This window comes from Leptidea sinapis, chromosome 7 (genome assembly GCF_905404315.1).
Source record: "Leptidea sinapis chromosome 7, ilLepSina1.1, whole genome shotgun sequence".
NCBI classification, from domain to species: Eukaryota; Metazoa; Arthropoda; class Insecta; order Lepidoptera; family Pieridae; genus Leptidea; species Leptidea sinapis.
Genome location: NC_066271.1, coordinates 13,073,512 through 13,090,366, shown reverse-complemented (window position 1 = coordinate 13,090,366; position 16,855 = coordinate 13,073,512). Strand labels below are relative to the sequence as shown.

At 32.7% G+C, this 16,855-nt stretch overlaps 1 protein-coding gene and 1 long non-coding RNA gene across 2 annotated transcripts in view; one reads left to right on the top strand and one right to left on the bottom strand.

Annotated features, from left to right (window-relative positions):
- The window catches only part of LOC126965328 (cytochrome P450 4ae1-like), a 232,865-nt gene that overhangs the window by 197,558 nt on the left and 18,452 nt on the right, over positions 1-16,855 (bottom strand). The gene's annotated exons all lie outside the window — the stretch shown is intronic.
- LOC126965349 (uncharacterized) lies at positions 11,251-15,066 on the top strand. The gene is made up of 4 exons (XR_007729526.1): positions 11,251-11,316; positions 13,555-13,706; positions 14,378-14,551; positions 14,944-15,066. It is a non-coding gene; the product is annotated as an uncharacterized LOC126965349 (long non-coding RNA).

The window sequence follows — 16,855 nt, the reverse complement described above, 5'->3', positions numbered from 1 at the left end:
ACATTCCCCCTACCAATTAGTTTCACCCCAATCCATCAGTACTTTGGGTATGTTGTATTAGGCACCAATTTCTACAAATTATTGCCCCTATTTTTCCATCGTTGAATGGGCTACTGTATAGGTTAATATGACTTTGAGCTCATGACTTAATGTTACTTTTTTATTTCAGTTCTATTTAAGATCTTAAAGGAAACGTCACAGGTGACAAAAGCAAACAATACTACAACAGCTGTTTTGTGGCTGGGACCTGTTTCTATAATCAGTAAGTAAACCTTCCATACTTCACTGTAAATGATATTTAGTGGATTAAGCGGACAATCATCCCAACAGATACTGCAACTCCTATTGATTTATTATTTACCCATCCATGCCACTGGAATCTCCCATTTCAATCTTTTTTGCAGTTTAATAATAATCTCGAATTTAAAAGATTTAATTAATTATTTAAATTAATGTTTTAAAATTATTTAAAACAATCAATTAGAAATGAAAAGTTAATCGTTTTTAAATATATCTTAATAAAAATTTAATTTAATAATATTTAAAAGATAAAAGATGAAATTATTTAAAATAATTAATAAGAAATGAAATTGTTTTTAAATATATTTATATTTTTTTTAACTAATATATTTTTTTAAATTTACATTTTTTATAAATTATAATTTATTATAAATAATTTTATTTAAATTAGAATTTAAAATTTAATTCGAAAACGCTAGAGTATTCTCTAATGTTTCTAGAAACATAAGATATTAAATCTCATTTGCCCATTAATTTCAGTAGGTACGGCGCCCATTTAAAGAGAAACACAATAATGTTTACACATTACTACTTCACGATAGGTTTCGCTGTGGTACTTATCTATCCTGCATCCTGTGCAATGCAGCCACAGACAAAACAAGGCAATTATGAACTTTGCCAAATTAACTATCAGATTTTCGTACAGTTTATTTGGAAACAAACTTAACTATTTTATCCTTCAACTTGAAATAACATACAGATGTATTTTTACAGTGCTAAACGGTCAAGAAGAAGCAAAAGTGTTTGCAAATGTATGTGTTGACAGGGCGTTTTTTTATGATTTTAGCAAAAAGTGGCTTGGACACTGTGCCAGGTAAATATTTAATTTTGGATAATATGATGTAGAGATCCAAATCGATTGTTCTGCCCGGCGGTAAATGCGAACAATGTCCTTCCAGTCACCTTATTGCGAGTAAGCCCAAGTTTTGCCACAGTCTGTCTTTGACTACCTCCCTATTCGGACGTTCTTATCATACACGAGGTTCGGTTTCATAAAGTCTTAATAAAAAATCGCAAATGCGTACACGATTCATTAGATTTCTTTCAGTGAGCTCGTGTCGCACCCCAATTTAAATTTTCTCAAATGGGTCAAACATGTTTTGTGGTCAATTTCCAGCTATATTGTAACTATATATATGCCAATATTACTTCACTTTTTCAAAAATAACGTCCATTTTATCCGTAACAGAGCGTACATACACATACACAATATCTTTACATTAAAATTAGCTGATTGAAAAAGCCATAGAAAAATTTGTGCTACTCTTTCTGACGCTAGAATGAGGTCCGAAAGCATCATTAATTTTTTTACGCAGTTTGCCTCATTTGTTTTCGTTTTTTAATTATTATAAAACTTTTTTATTAGATTCACTAAGTTTGACAGAATGAAAAGGAGCTGGACAGAAAATTTTACTAATTTGTGTCTTTTTATAAAATGTTACCTTTTTAATGTAACCAAAACCAGCCAAAGTAGTACAGCTAAAGAGATTTTTTCACAAGTATTTGTTCAATTAACAAAGTTCAATCCATTAAAATTCTATCAACAAAATTCAAGGGCCAACATGTAGGAAAAATATAAAAAAGATTGGCAACACATTCAATGCACCTGTAGTTGCCGAGTTCCAAGGAATTTTCAACGAAACATCCAGAACGTTGGTGAAGGAATTACATGATTTGGTTGATAAACCACCATCCGACATCTTGACACTTTGTGCGCTGGCAACGATTAATGCTATTTGCCGTAAGTTATCTTTATTCAATACAAGAATAACATGGTGAAATGGTCATTATGATCAGATGTTGAGCAGAGGGTAAGTTTCGGAATAGAAAATATAAGCGGAAATAGCCTATAACTTTGATTATGTACATAGTTACAAACCTATCTTGATAACACCGACTCCAAAAATTACAATTGATCATTATATTCGACTACCACAGTTACTTGACCATAACTATGTTTTGGTAGACTTAAATATCCGGATAGCATAAAAAAGATTCGGCCGAGTATAGTTAATTTGCTCCTAAGAATTGAAGAGTTCCGTTACTTTATCATGGATTCCGTAATCAGAACCTAACCAAACTCTCACCAAACTATTTTTGAAGTATATCCTTTCCAATAAAAAAAATCATCGAAATCGGTTAGCGCGATATTGAGTAATTCGTAAATTTATCATCCACTTTGCTATACGAATTCCTTTTAGCCGCTATAATCTTCTGGTAAAGTATTGTTTTTATATCTGTTACCAGAGTACCATGATATACAAAGTCCCTTATGGCATCTAAGCTATTCAAAAGTCAACGGCCTGATGCGGAAGTGGTAAATTATTTTTCCTATTATCGTGCGCAAAGTTCTATTTTGCGCATGTATTTGCGTTCGTAAAGTATCACTTTCCCACACGTTGACAAGAGCGTGCGCCATAAAATTATACGAGCGATTACAAGGTCTATACGCGTGCGCCATCTCTGGCACTCTCTTCGCATCAACACGTGCGAGCGACACTGTCTCCCCGAGCCCGAGCGCTCTTGCTCGTGCCGGTTTGTTTACATCTGTCGTCTGGAATGGACCTGTCTAAACGTGCGTTCTGTGTTTTGTATTCTAAGTTTTGTTTTGTAAAATAGTATACGATACTCGTGCGCACGCAGGTCATTCCACACGACGACTTACTTTGCGCACTTGTATCGTAATGTACTATTGTTTTTTTCAGATTAATCTCTAGATGTAATCTTAATAGTGATTGCGAGCAAATATTTATTGCCTAAGTGTATATTATTCTAAGTTTATCTCAGAAAAACATTGGTGATTAATCATCTGATCAGTATTTTTTTTTTCTGTACAGAAGCCGCGCTTGGTGTATCCATCACGACAGATACTGAGGGTGGACGTGAATATTATCACGCCTTCGAGCGAACTTTAGAAATATTCGTTGAAAAAGGAGTCAATGTGTTCCTTCATCCTGACTTTGTATTTCGTCTTACACCAAGGTATAAAGAATTAGAGAAGCATATAGGAGTTTTGAATAATTTTTGTGATTATGTAAGTTGCGTTTTTTTAATAATTGCTTTTGTTTTATTTTGTACCATAATAAAAATACTACTAAATAGAACTAGAAAAAAGAAGAATTAAAAAAAGTGTGTGCTTAAGAGGTATCATTAGCTGAGGCTTTTCTCAGATTTAATAATTCTAGAACAATAAACCGTCTCGCTCACGCTGATGAGACAATCATATGTGTGTCCTCTACCGCATTTACCATGGGGAGTGTTCCGAAGAGCTGTTTCACCTAATTCCTGCCGCTTATTTCACTTTCGCACGACACGCCACAAGTTAGGATATCATCCCCACCATCTGGATGTGTGGCGGTCCTCCACAGTACGGTATTCAAGGAGCTTTCTTCCATGTACTACAAAGCTATGGAATGAACTTCCTTGTGTGGTGTTTCCGGGACGATACGACATGTGTAACTTCAAAAAAAGCACGTTCACCTTCCTTAAAGGCCGGCAACGCTCCTGTGATTCCTCTGGTGTTGCAAGAGAATGTGGGCGGCGGTGATCACTTAAGACCAGATGACCCGTACGCTTGATTGTCCTATTTTTCAATAGAAAAAAAGTGTAATAAGTACAACTGCAGCAAAATCGTGATTAAAAATTCAAAAAACAGAATATCGTTCTCGGCAATTTCCTCGTACAAAAATTTACCGAATTGTAACGAAATTTTTGGAACTGAATAGAAAGGAAACATTCTGTGTCGGATTGTTTTGATTTCGCCGATTATTGTTGTCGGATATGTATATTGCTACTGTTTGTGGCCTATTTGTTTAAGCCATTTTAAGAACGTTTTGGAGTGCTAGATTTACAAATACGAAAATATCAAAAAAGCAAAACGGAGAGATACATAATAAATAATGATGATATTGATTTTGTTTTAAAATAAATTTGATCTATTTTTATTTTATTTATTTTATTTTATTCGGGAAACAAACAGTACAACTTAATACACTTAAAAAATAAAACTTAAAATATAAATCACTGACCAATAAAAGTTTCCACAATTAAATAGTACATAGAAAAATGCGAGCAATTTAATTACAATTTAAAAGTACCTATTTGTAATGAAAATAATAAATATTAATTAAATATATTGAATTGAAAATTACAAAATATTTATAGAAAATTATATATGATTTTAGTAATAATATTAATAATAATGGCATACATTTTTAAGTTAATAAAGAGATGCAATATTTATTATATATAATACTAATGAGAATTAATTAAAACTAAGACATTTTCTTAATTTGTTCAATCAACTTCTGTATCGACCCTGAAAAGTAATCAATTGAACAGAATTCTTTGTTGTATACTAAACAAGAACGATGAATGAAGGCATTTTGTGCATAGTTAGTGCGTGTAGTATGTAAATTAAATAAAGATTTAATTCGCGAAGATTGTCTTGGACATCGGAAATTAAGGCAATTAAGAAGAAGTGGAGAGTCAATCATATTATGAAGTAATTTTAGCAGAAATGTTTGATCCTTTACCTTACGACGTTTTTCCAGAGAGATTAAGTTAGGAACATATTGATCGATAGCGGAACACCTAAATTTTAAATGCTTTAAGAATTTCGTTTGAATTTTCTCTATTTCTTGAATATGGACATTGTAATGAGGATTCCAAATTACCGAGCCGAATTCAAGTAAAGAACGCACAAATGCATTAAATAGAAGAATCAAGGTGGTAATATGTTTAAAATCTTTACTGACTCTAAGAACAAACCCAAGCATGCGATAGGCTTTTGCAGTCTATAGTGGTGAATAAAGGTTAACGAGGAGTCAAGGTGAACGCCCAAATCTCTCACCCATGAAACCCGTTCAATAAGATTTTTATTTAAAGTGTACTTGAATTTAATAGCATTTTTTTTGCGAGAAAAAGATATTACGTTACATTTTTTAATATTAAGTTTTAAGAGATTATCATTGCAATATTTACACAATTCATTCAAATCATCCTGTAATAAGCTACAATCCGAAGGTTTACTTATTGTTTTATATATCTTCATATCATCAGCATAGAGAAGAATTGAAGAATGTTTAAATACTGCAATAATGTCATTTATGTATAGGTTAAATAAAAGGGGTCCAAGATGAGATCCTTGAGGAACACCAGAAGTAACAGGCACGAACGTAGAGCCTTTAACTGTAACAGCCTGGCTTCGATCCCTGAGGTATGAAGTAAGCCAACGGAGCAGGTCGCCATGTATACCGAGTTCATCAATTTTACGAATTAAGATAAGATGACAGATTTTATCAAAAGCTTTTGAATAGTCGGTATACACAACATCCACCTGGAAGCCTTGATCCATTGCAGTAGTTACCTGATGAACAAACTCACATAAGTTGGACTCCACAGATTTATTGCTAACGAAACCATGCTGTTGAGGAATAATAATGGGTCGTAGAATAGGAAAAACACAATCAAATATAATTTTTTCAAAGTTTAGCAATAGTACATAATTTGGATATGGGTCTGTAATTTTTCACATTGTGCTTGTTACCTGATTTAAAAACTGGTATCACATAACTTTGTTTCCACAGTTGAGGCATAACGCCACTACAAATAAATTTGTGGAATAATAAATAAAGAGGAAGAGATAGAGAGGTACGACACGTCTTCAAAAAAATAGGAGGCAAGCCATCTGGCCCACTTCCCTTATTAATATCCAGTTTACTGAGGTATCTCTTTACTATAATAGGAGAAAGTCAAACTAATCCAATGCTAACAGAGCTATACTTACTCGAAGCACTTACACAATTATTATTGTAGGTTAAGACAGGTGATTCATAAATGGATTCAAAATATTTACTTAAAAGGGAACAAATATCATTTCCATCACTTGCCGTTAATTCGCTTAAATTCATAATATCAGGGATATAACTAGAAGAGTTTTTCGCTCGGACAAATGACCAAAAGAATTTGCTACAATTTTTTGTTTGTTTTCAGAATTTGAAATATACAAGTCATAATATTTAGTTTGTAACCTTTTTTCGCGATCACGCAACAGACTAAACGTATCATAATCAGAAATTCTGTTATAAATTTTCCATTTCCTATGATACTTTAATTTTTCTTTAATAACTTTTATTAAGCATCTAGGGTACCAGCAGGGAAACTTATGGGTACTTCTTAAAATTTTGACTGGAATAAAATCATTTACAATTTTATGCATTATTTCATAAAAAACATTAACTGCATCCAAGATATCACGGCCATCCAATAATTCAAACCAATTAATATCGGACAGTGCATTATTGATTTCCTCGTAGTTAGCACGGTGAAAAAGTCGAATCAATCTAGCATTTGGCTTAATTAATCGTAAGTTCTGGATAGAAAATAATATTCCCAGAGCTGGGTGATGTGCATCCTCTTTAACAGGCGGTTGAGTGCAACGACTAACGGAACAGTGGCAGTCACTAAAAACAAGATCTAAAAATCTGCCATTGACATTATGAACTAAATTAAATTGCCTCAGATCAGCAAAATTCATAAAGTTGGCCAAGGCATACACCAGACTATTATCGTCGCAAAGGTTACACAGGATCATGACATTGTCATTCCTATCCCACTGCGCGTGCAGTCGGGACATTAAAGTCACCCAACACCAAGAAACTATCGTTAGGATAATTTAGCTTCTCATCCGAAACCAATTCAAAGAAATCAATAAGCCTCTCACAATGATGGTTAATATTAGGGAAATAGCAGCAATATATATGAAGTGACCTGGTTATTGCAGTAGACATCAACGATACTGTTACTTTCACTATTTCAGCTGAAAAGTTGCTCAATTGAATGGATGTCGACGAACGAACTGTTATGTTAGACTTTAAGGCGATAAGTACACCGCCGCCCATTTTGTCACCACGTACATTATAATTTCTATCACATCTATGGACAGTGTATCTTGAATCAAAGAGTTCGGAATCAAAAATACCATCATACAACCACGTTTCGCTAAGACAGATAATATCATACTCCCCATGCAACATTGCCCTGAAGAACTTATTAGTTTTGGTACGCAAGCCTCGTACGTTTTGGTACAAAATGTTTAAATTATATCCCATGATTTAAAAAGTTTAAAGCAATTACACGTACAAAAAAATTGTGTAAAATAATAATTTTATAATTGGAGTGGAGTGGAGTTATCTCCACTATTCAATATTTGCGTGGTATTAAAAGAAAAATTATAATATATTACATAATAAATATAAAAAATAACTATAATAACGTACATTAAATAGATTCCGCGACTAAAAACCCATATAAAAGATAACTTATAAGCACAAATGCCTTCACAAACGTTAAAAATTAAAATTGAGCAAAATGCATTATAAAGATATAAACAACTATAGCAGGAAAACAAAAAGACTCCATAACATGATGTGCCATAGGTAGATATATAAGTAATCCTTATACAATTTTGTTTAAATCATTCACATTACATATATTTAGTACAGCACTATTTTCGGAACGTCTTAACATTATACTGCAATTTTTTATCCAAACATATTTATAATTCTTCTCCTTTGCTATTTTTATTACAGATAGCAGCAAGGTTTTATTTGAACTTGTTAGATGCTCGTTAAAGTAAACATTATTATAATTGTTTGAAAAACCTAAATCATTACCCTTTATCTTTAGTTTTCTTGCTTGTGCGAGGAATTCATCTTTTTTCCATCGACTTAAAAATTTCACAATGATAGGTTTACACTTTTTAGCATCCTTATTTTTGTTTTTGGTGGCAACTCTGGTGATAAAATCAATGTCGGTGCTGGGATCAATTTTAATGGAGGTTTTGCTGGCAACATTTTGTAAAATAGAATACAGATTTTCATTTTAATGTTCAGGAATTCCATAGATTTCAATATTCGATCGACGAGCCCATTGCTCACGATTATTGTTTTCTGTAAGGATTGATTGCATTGTAGATTTTACTTCCTCAAACTCAGATAACTTCTCACTATGCTGATTTAATTCTTTTTCACATTTTTCAATACGTAAAATTAAACTATCAAATTTTGAATTAAAGAAGTCCAAAGATTCCTTAATACAATTGAAATACTGTCGAATCGATATTAATTCATCTTTGAGTGGAACAAGTGCTGATTTAAATTCATCCTTCAAGCTTAAAAATTCCGATGTGACAACCGTCCTAATCAACTCCAGTAAATTGTTATCATTTTCGGCTTCTTCACATGACGTGTCCACATGAATACGCGAAAATGAACTACCACCTCTTTTAAAATTTATATTTTCATTTGACTTATTAATGATACCACTACTACGTATAGGAGTATTATCGTTGTTTGTTTGCCTGGGTAACATTAAAGAGCACTCCGGGCACATCCAATGCTTCTTCAACTCATTTTTTAATTCCTTTTTATTATCAGTTGCAAAGAGGCACTGAACATGATAATTTTGTCTACATTTAGTGCAAGTGATAATCTCACCACTGCTTCCTGTTGTCAACTTGCAACACGCAAACTTCATATTTTATTTATAATAAGAATATACTAAAATAAATAAAATAATAAAATGTTATTCACGGCCGAGATTTGAACCACGGACTTTCAACTGTTTAAGTTTGGACAGTCTTGAATACCGCAACGCCAAACTGTCTTGAGTGCAAGTGTTGAAATAAGGCATCCAATATTGCACTACTGGCCACAACATTAACTGAGGTCATTGAACTTATTAGCTGAAGGACACACAATGTCACCTCACAACAATATCAATCACAAGATTTCATGTCTGAATACTTCAAAATAAGCACTAAACTAACTGATTTTATGTTTAATAGCACTAGTAGTTCAGCTTAGATATTAATTAACATAAAGAACACACTTCTTATCAAGTTTTTACTGTTTATATACTTCCTTTTGAATAAAATATTACGATGAAACGGAATTACACTTGCTCAGCACGACATCGCACTGTTGACTGATCTAGGGTTAAAAACCAAGGAGAAGGAACTCGGGAACGCTTGTATGGAAAAAAGGCCAATAATATTTCCTCTTTATACAACGAGACAGACGTGTAAACATCATCAAAACGTGCTTAATAATCTGCAACACAACTATTATTTTTGTTCTATATTCATAAAATAGTTCCCACTCTTAACGAGCGGCTAGTCTATGTACTAGCCGTTTATTAAATCCATTTATGGGATGATGAATTGGTATTTGGATCAAAGCCAAGCTTTCCCTATAGGTACTTTATGGGTTTGTCAATTAGCATTGCCATATTGAAATACAGATCAAGATCAATTCAAGATTAGTTGACGGATTTTATATAATCTGCATCCAAAATAACCATAAATTAACGTTCCCAATTAGTAAGCGGCCTTAAGACAACTTGCGTTTCTTACAAAATATATTTGATACCTTTCCCGTTATAGAAGAGGCTATATTTAAGTTATTTTTTTCTTAATCTTTTGATAGTGAATACTAACTGATACGTCTTATACAAATTAACAGGTGATAAAGAAAACGTTGTATTATTATCCAAGCTTGAAATAAATATATTTGTAATTTGTAAAGTGTATAATAGATTTGTAATTCGCGTACACCCGAAAGCATGAAGCAGTCATATAGCCCGGACAAATTAAAAAGCAGTAGAATATGGACAAAGCTTGGCCATTGTCGTTGCCTCTGGCCTCGCCTGAGACTTTGAAGACTTGAAACTTGAAGTAACTAATGATTTGATTTAATAACTTACTGATTATTGTGTATTAATAATAAATTGTTTTCACAAATAACATTAATTTTTGTATTTCATTATCATGTATTTATATGATTATTCTTTCATAAATTTTTACGAATTACACCACTTAAAATATTAATGTATTTGTTCCGAAATTGTGTCACATGTGATTTAGTGATTAAACAAAACATTGCATGTTTGTACTAATAAGATATGTATTCGAGAGACATAGCAACAGAAAATCAGAGAGACAGACGCATAATTAGAGATGACCAAAATATTAACAGAATAGTGCAAAAATGAATGACGATGAATTAATTTTACGCGGTAAAAAACAGAACGCCGACAGAGCACGTGCTTATAAAAAAGGGAAAAAAGATCTGGGTGAACGTAGTTTTTATATTGAATTTGTTAGAATTGTTAGAACTTTTTGCTGGTGCATGTTGTTGTTTATGGATTTATTGCAATTTTGAGTGCTTGAGTTTATTATTTAGTTTATTATTTAACTTATTAGTTAGTTTATTATTTAACTTATTTCGTATGGATATTAAATTAAGTATTTTTTATATATATTCGGTTCATTCAATGTATTAAATTTTATTTAACGAAAAAAACTGAAAACTCGTAATGAAGATGGAATTGATAATAGAATGATTGAAAATAATTGAAAAACGGATCGAAATGACTCAACGATAACAAAATATTGTTTTCAGTTTTTTAATATGTGAATATAATCTAAATCTAAGTATTGGGAATCAGTCACCCCATGTAAACTGTATATCTATATATACATGAAAAGGATTTGAAAGTATTCAAATTTCATAATTTTTAATCCTTTTCAATCAATATTTATAACCAGGGTTCAATAAAAATATTAGTTGGAGACTTAGTCTACTTTTATTGTTTCCCATTATACCCTTAATAGAATATTATTCCAAAAATTTTTAGTTAAATGTGTATAATGTGAAAAAATGTTTCACTTTTACCGTGATTTTATAAAACATATTTATAACGATATTTCATAAAACCACACAATCCTATTTTTTATATTCCCTGTGGCTTATTTTTTAGATAAACCAGGCTTCAAGTCATATATTGACATTCTGCTTGATCTAGAAGAAACAGATGCCAGCTTTACAGAGGAACGGATGCGTGGAGAAGTAAATACAATTATACTTGCAGGCAAGAAACAATAGCCACCACGTTGTTCTTTTGTTTCTTAACGATAGGAGACCATAAAGACGTGCAAGAAAAAATGGTAAAAGAGTTAGTAATCTACTATTGTCATTTGTCTTTTGGGGTTTTGGCAGAATCGCCACACTTAACAGAGGGTTTGGCAAGCGCAGTAAACGGTGATGTTCTCTTGGAAGAATGCTGCAGCCCATCCTCTGTTCTTTGTATCTCTGAGACGCCTCTTACGACACACACGGGAGGAGATGGCGTGGTGCTATTCTGGTATAACACCACACCCATGGGTTGGGTGAGGGCAGCGCAGGACCAATTGTCGTGAGGAGACCTTTGGGGGAGGCCTTTGTCCAACAGTGAACGTCCTCCGGCTGATATGATGATGAACATGATGAATCTATCATTCTTTTTTATTGCAATTTGCGAACTAGCCTTCGGCTCACCTGCTTGCAAGTAATCAGCATCCCGTATGCTCTCTTACTTAATGTTTAGTTAACTATTTTAAACTAACAACAGTTACCGTTAAATATTAACAGTTGGGAGGTTTTTATGCACAGGACACTATACTAGTGAAATTATCTGGCTAATGTGACTTAACATCATATGTCTCAAAGAGACTTTCTCTCTACTTCATTCTTTGTCCAGGGCTTTGTCACAGACTGTGAAGTCAGAACGTCTTTTGACGACGACCTTTTTCGGACGTTCTTGTCGTACGTAATCTATTTTTCATCACCAGTTATCAAAAACGGTGCGGTTTCATTACGTCTCAATAATGAATCTCTAATGTGTACAAGGTTCATTAGGTTTCTTACAGTGAGCTCGTGTAGCACCCAAATATCGAGCTTTTTTGTTTGCCTAGCTTTCTGGAAATGCGTCAAAATTTATTTGTGCTCAATTCCCAGTATTTCATATATGTCGAAACGATTGATCTTTGCTCCACTTTTTATAAATAGCGATTATGATTACAGACACTGGATTAGGTACCCACATAAACGTCGCAATTTTTTTCGCGACTTGCGTGAATTTTTTTCTTTTTTGTTATAAAACTTTAAAATGTTAGATCCACTCATTTTGACAGAAAAAAAATACAACTAAAAAATCTGGAAACAACATTTTTTATTATATTTTAATTATATTATATTTTAATTTTTAACCTTTTTTTAAATAAGATTTGGAGAAAAAAAAAAACAAAATAAACAACCGACTTCAAAAACACTATTCCAAAACAATAGATATAATGTGCATAAAAGTATAAAAATAATTGCGTATTTTTATACAATCTAATTAATTAATCTAATTTTAGTTACGATTATTGTTATTTTTAAAATCGGTGTCCTTCCGCCTTGACCCGCTCTCGCCTGCTCACGACTCAGCACATCTCACCTATAACTATGTATGTAGGTACAAACATGTCTTTTACCTATTCTGTGGTACAAACCTATCTTGTCTGAGACCGATTTTTAGTGAATTTGAAGTACACTAACTAACAATTTGTCTAAATATGTGTAGATATTCTAAATTTTTCAATGCAGCAATAAACGTAAGCGCTTTGCAATTTGATTACAGACAGAAATTCTGCCACAGATCGCACCCTTACTGTAAGTCATTAAGGAGTTCCATTGATATCATCGATCATCATATTCGACTACGACAATTACTTGACTATAACAGCTTCGTAGATGACTTAAATATCCTAATAGCATAAAAAAGATTCGGCCGAGTATCGTTAATTTGCTCCTAAGAGTTGAAGAGTTCCGTTACTTTGTCATGGATTCCATAATCAGAACCCAACCAAACTCTCACCGAACTACCTTTGAAGTATATTCTTTCCAATAAAAAAAGAATCATAGAAATCGGTTGGCGCGATATTGAGTTATTCGTAAATTTATCGTCGACATACGTATAGCAAATTTAAGACTTTTATGGTTTTCCCATGGATGCCGTTATCAGATCTGGACCAAATTGCAATGGGACCACACGAGAAGCACCAGCTTTCAAAATCGGTTCGCCCAGTCGAAAGTTTTGAGGCAACAAACAATAAAAAAAAACATACCGACGAATTGAGAACCTCCCTTTTTGAAGTCGGTTAAAAGTCAGAACATTTTCAGTTTGATTCAAAGGGACTCTTTTACATTTATTTGTAGTCTTTATTTAGCCTCTAGAATTATAAATACCTACTAGATTTCAACCCATGAAAAAGTTTTTCGTGAATCATGCTGTAAGTCTTATTTGTGTAATAAATTTAATCCCTTAAGTGAGGGTTATCAGTTTGAAACATAAACAATTGTTTAAATTTAAAAGATATTATTTATTCTGCAGAATAAAACAAGTAATGGGTGAAGAGAAGTGCGATGTCACAAAAGAACACTTGTCAATGATGCCGTATTGTGAGGCTGTAATAAATGAAACCATGCGGCTATATCCTGCAGCTCCTGGCGTTATGCGATACGCAGACCGTGACGTTAAACTTGGTGAGTACTTTTCCACTGTCTATATCACTCTTTTTATCTCAATTTGTTTACCTAAATTTTTTCTATTCTATTATCTATGAAACTCAGAGTTTGGCGAGTCAACATCTCCCGAGGATGCATCGTGTAGGAAAAACACGTGTCGAATTGTTTGAAGACAAATATTGGCGGAATTAACACTCAAGACAACTCAAAGCATTTGGATAGTTATTGATTTCTGCAAATTAACGCGTACTTCAATAAGTTTTATTTTATGACGTTTTTTGTCGGCTTTAAAGTAATAATGAATTATATAATATACTCTATTACTGTCGCTCTTTTCTTGAAGAGTTGCCTTGTTGATGCACAAGGCGCAACGCGCTTTAGAATCACATTTGCCTGGCCCGTTTCGACATGCCACGCCACGTTAATATGTTTCTGCTTTTAGTGAATAGCCGTTAAATATTAAGCCATGCTTTAGTAATACCTACAATGTTTATTGTTTATGTCTTGTAATCTTGTTTCACATATTCAATAAATGTTGCTTACTAAAATTTCATCCAGCCTAGTGAAACTCTCTAAGAAAAAAGCGATTCATTCGATTGTAGGTTAGGAGTTTTAAGATATATTGTTACATGCTTTGTTGGTTGAAATAAAGAATATGTATTTTTATTTATTTATTAATTGTCTTTCAGACTCGTGTACCATCGTAAAAGGGACAAATGTTTATATTAATTTCTGGAGTATGGGTAGAAGTGAGAAAGAGTGGGGTCATGATGCGTTAGAGTTTAAGCCGGAGCGGTGGTTACCACCTCATCCACCCAGGTCTAAGCAAGTAGCTTTCAGCTTGGGGAAAAGAGCTTGCATAGGTCAGTATACACTACTTCAGTGCACTATGGGTTATATTGCTTATTTAACAACTCGGTTTCCAGTTTCAGCAGTAGTTTGTAGTTTTACTCACCCAGATGAAGGACCTCCGAATGGTCCGAAACTAGACGGTACCCACACCGATGAATAGTGAGTAAAACCGTTAAAACCGTATTAATAAATAACTATTTATGCGTTGTCTCCCGATAGCATGCTAAACTCAAATTGCGGAACGTTTTTCATTTAAGCTACATTTCAATAAAAAAAAACATGCTAAGGCTTCACACACCTAGAATAGGCAGACGTCTGGTTTCAAGTTTTTATAGAGATGATGGTTATTGAAGAAATAAGTCACATATCGTTTTCATGCTAAGTTTCTCTAATTATTTTGCAGGAAAAAGATATGCGATTCCAGTGTTAAAGACGATCTTGATTCACTGCATTCGTGATTATGAGATCATAGCTGAACCAAATGAGAATTTAGAGTTCAAAGTGGATGTTGCCTTAAAAGCAATAAATGGTCATTTGATACGAGTGAAGCGACGACAGTAAAATTGAAATTAATACAGTAAAAGTTGAATTGATTAAAAAATATCACGTACAATGTGTTTCATTACCTTACCTAGGTTTATTATTTTGTTTTTAAATATATTTTTTAGACTCACAATCACGCTCAAAAGTTTTAGGCAGAGTTTTTGTTCAGTTGTGTTTCGACCGCGCTTTGAATACAACGCCACGCCATGAGAAAGTGTTCAGTGGAAAAATGTCCAAATAACAGTATATCCAATCTTAAAAAGGATGAAGTGGATCAAGTAGGTTCCCCTTTTAAATTAACAAAATTAACTGATTATCAAAATTAAATGATTAAAAACTAGCCTGACGTTTTTAATCATTTTTCTAAATACATTTCAATTGATAAAATAAAATAAATTGAACATTACTGCCACGAAATAAGGAGTTAATATGAATGAATGTTTTAATGTTACCTGTATATTAAGATAATGAATATAATACATATAAAAGGCATTTTTATTTTCTTAAAATTAATTCCTTTAGAATTGTTTTTGTGTTAATTTAAGCAAAGATTTTGAATATTTTCCAAAAAATTAAACAATAAGACAATTGGGGACTCCTCTAGCAGTGTAAAAACATAATGTAATATAACAAGTACTAGAATAAGTAATAATTGTAAAATTGCAAACCTGATGCACCAAAACATGCAAGGATTATTAGGTAAAGAACTTGAACTGGAGTTATTTATAAATCATAAAGATATACATATTTTATGTTTAACAGAGCACTGGCTCAGAAAATATGAGCTCATCTTTAACTTCAGTGGTCATCAGGTAGCAAGTGCGTTTAGCAGAGAAAAAGCTACACGTGGCGGCTCTCTTATTCTTGTAAGTAAATTATTTAAATTCAAAGAACGAGAAGATATTGTGGGCCTCTCTGTTGAACGTACAATTGAAATAGCCTGTGCAGAGCTCGAGCGCGCCATTGTTGTTAGTATATACAGACCCCCAGGTGCAGTATATGAATTATTTGAAAGTGTATTGGAGGAGGTTTTATTAAAATTATCTGAGTCTAAGAAGTATATTATGATATGTGGTGATTTTAATATTTATTTTTTAGAAAAATCCTCAACCAGGATTAGATTCAGATCTTTATTCAAATCATATGATTTAACCAATATTTTCTTAGAGCCTACTAGAGTAACTGGCACCTCCAAAAGCTGTATTGATAACATATTTACCAATTATAAACCCATTTCTCAGGCAATAATGAATAAAACAAACTGAGTTCTGACCACTTTGGTCATTTAGCCTCTTTTAATATTGAGGTCAATAAATGTACTAAACTTAAAAATTTTACGTTTGTTCCTGTGAATAATAGGCGAATGGAGAAATATAGAGGCAATGTGTCAGTTAAACTCTCAAATTTGGATTTATTCAAATATAATATTAATCCAATTAAATGTATGATATGTTATTTAAAATAATTAAAACAGAGTTTGCTTCTATATTTACTTCTAAGACAGTCAAATCAGGTGGTGTCCTGTCATTTAATGATTGGGCAACAGCTGGCATTCATAGGAGCAGACAAAGGCTATATGAACTGTATAGTGAGAGATCATTGTATAATCATGATGCATCTTTTCTCGAGTATGTTAAAAAATACTCTAAATTATTTAAAAGTGTTTGTTCTATTGCAAAGTCTATGCATATCAGACAAATAATTAAAAATGCACCAAATAAAATAAAGATGACTTGGAATGTTAATAACTGGGAATCTGGAAGATTGAAAGA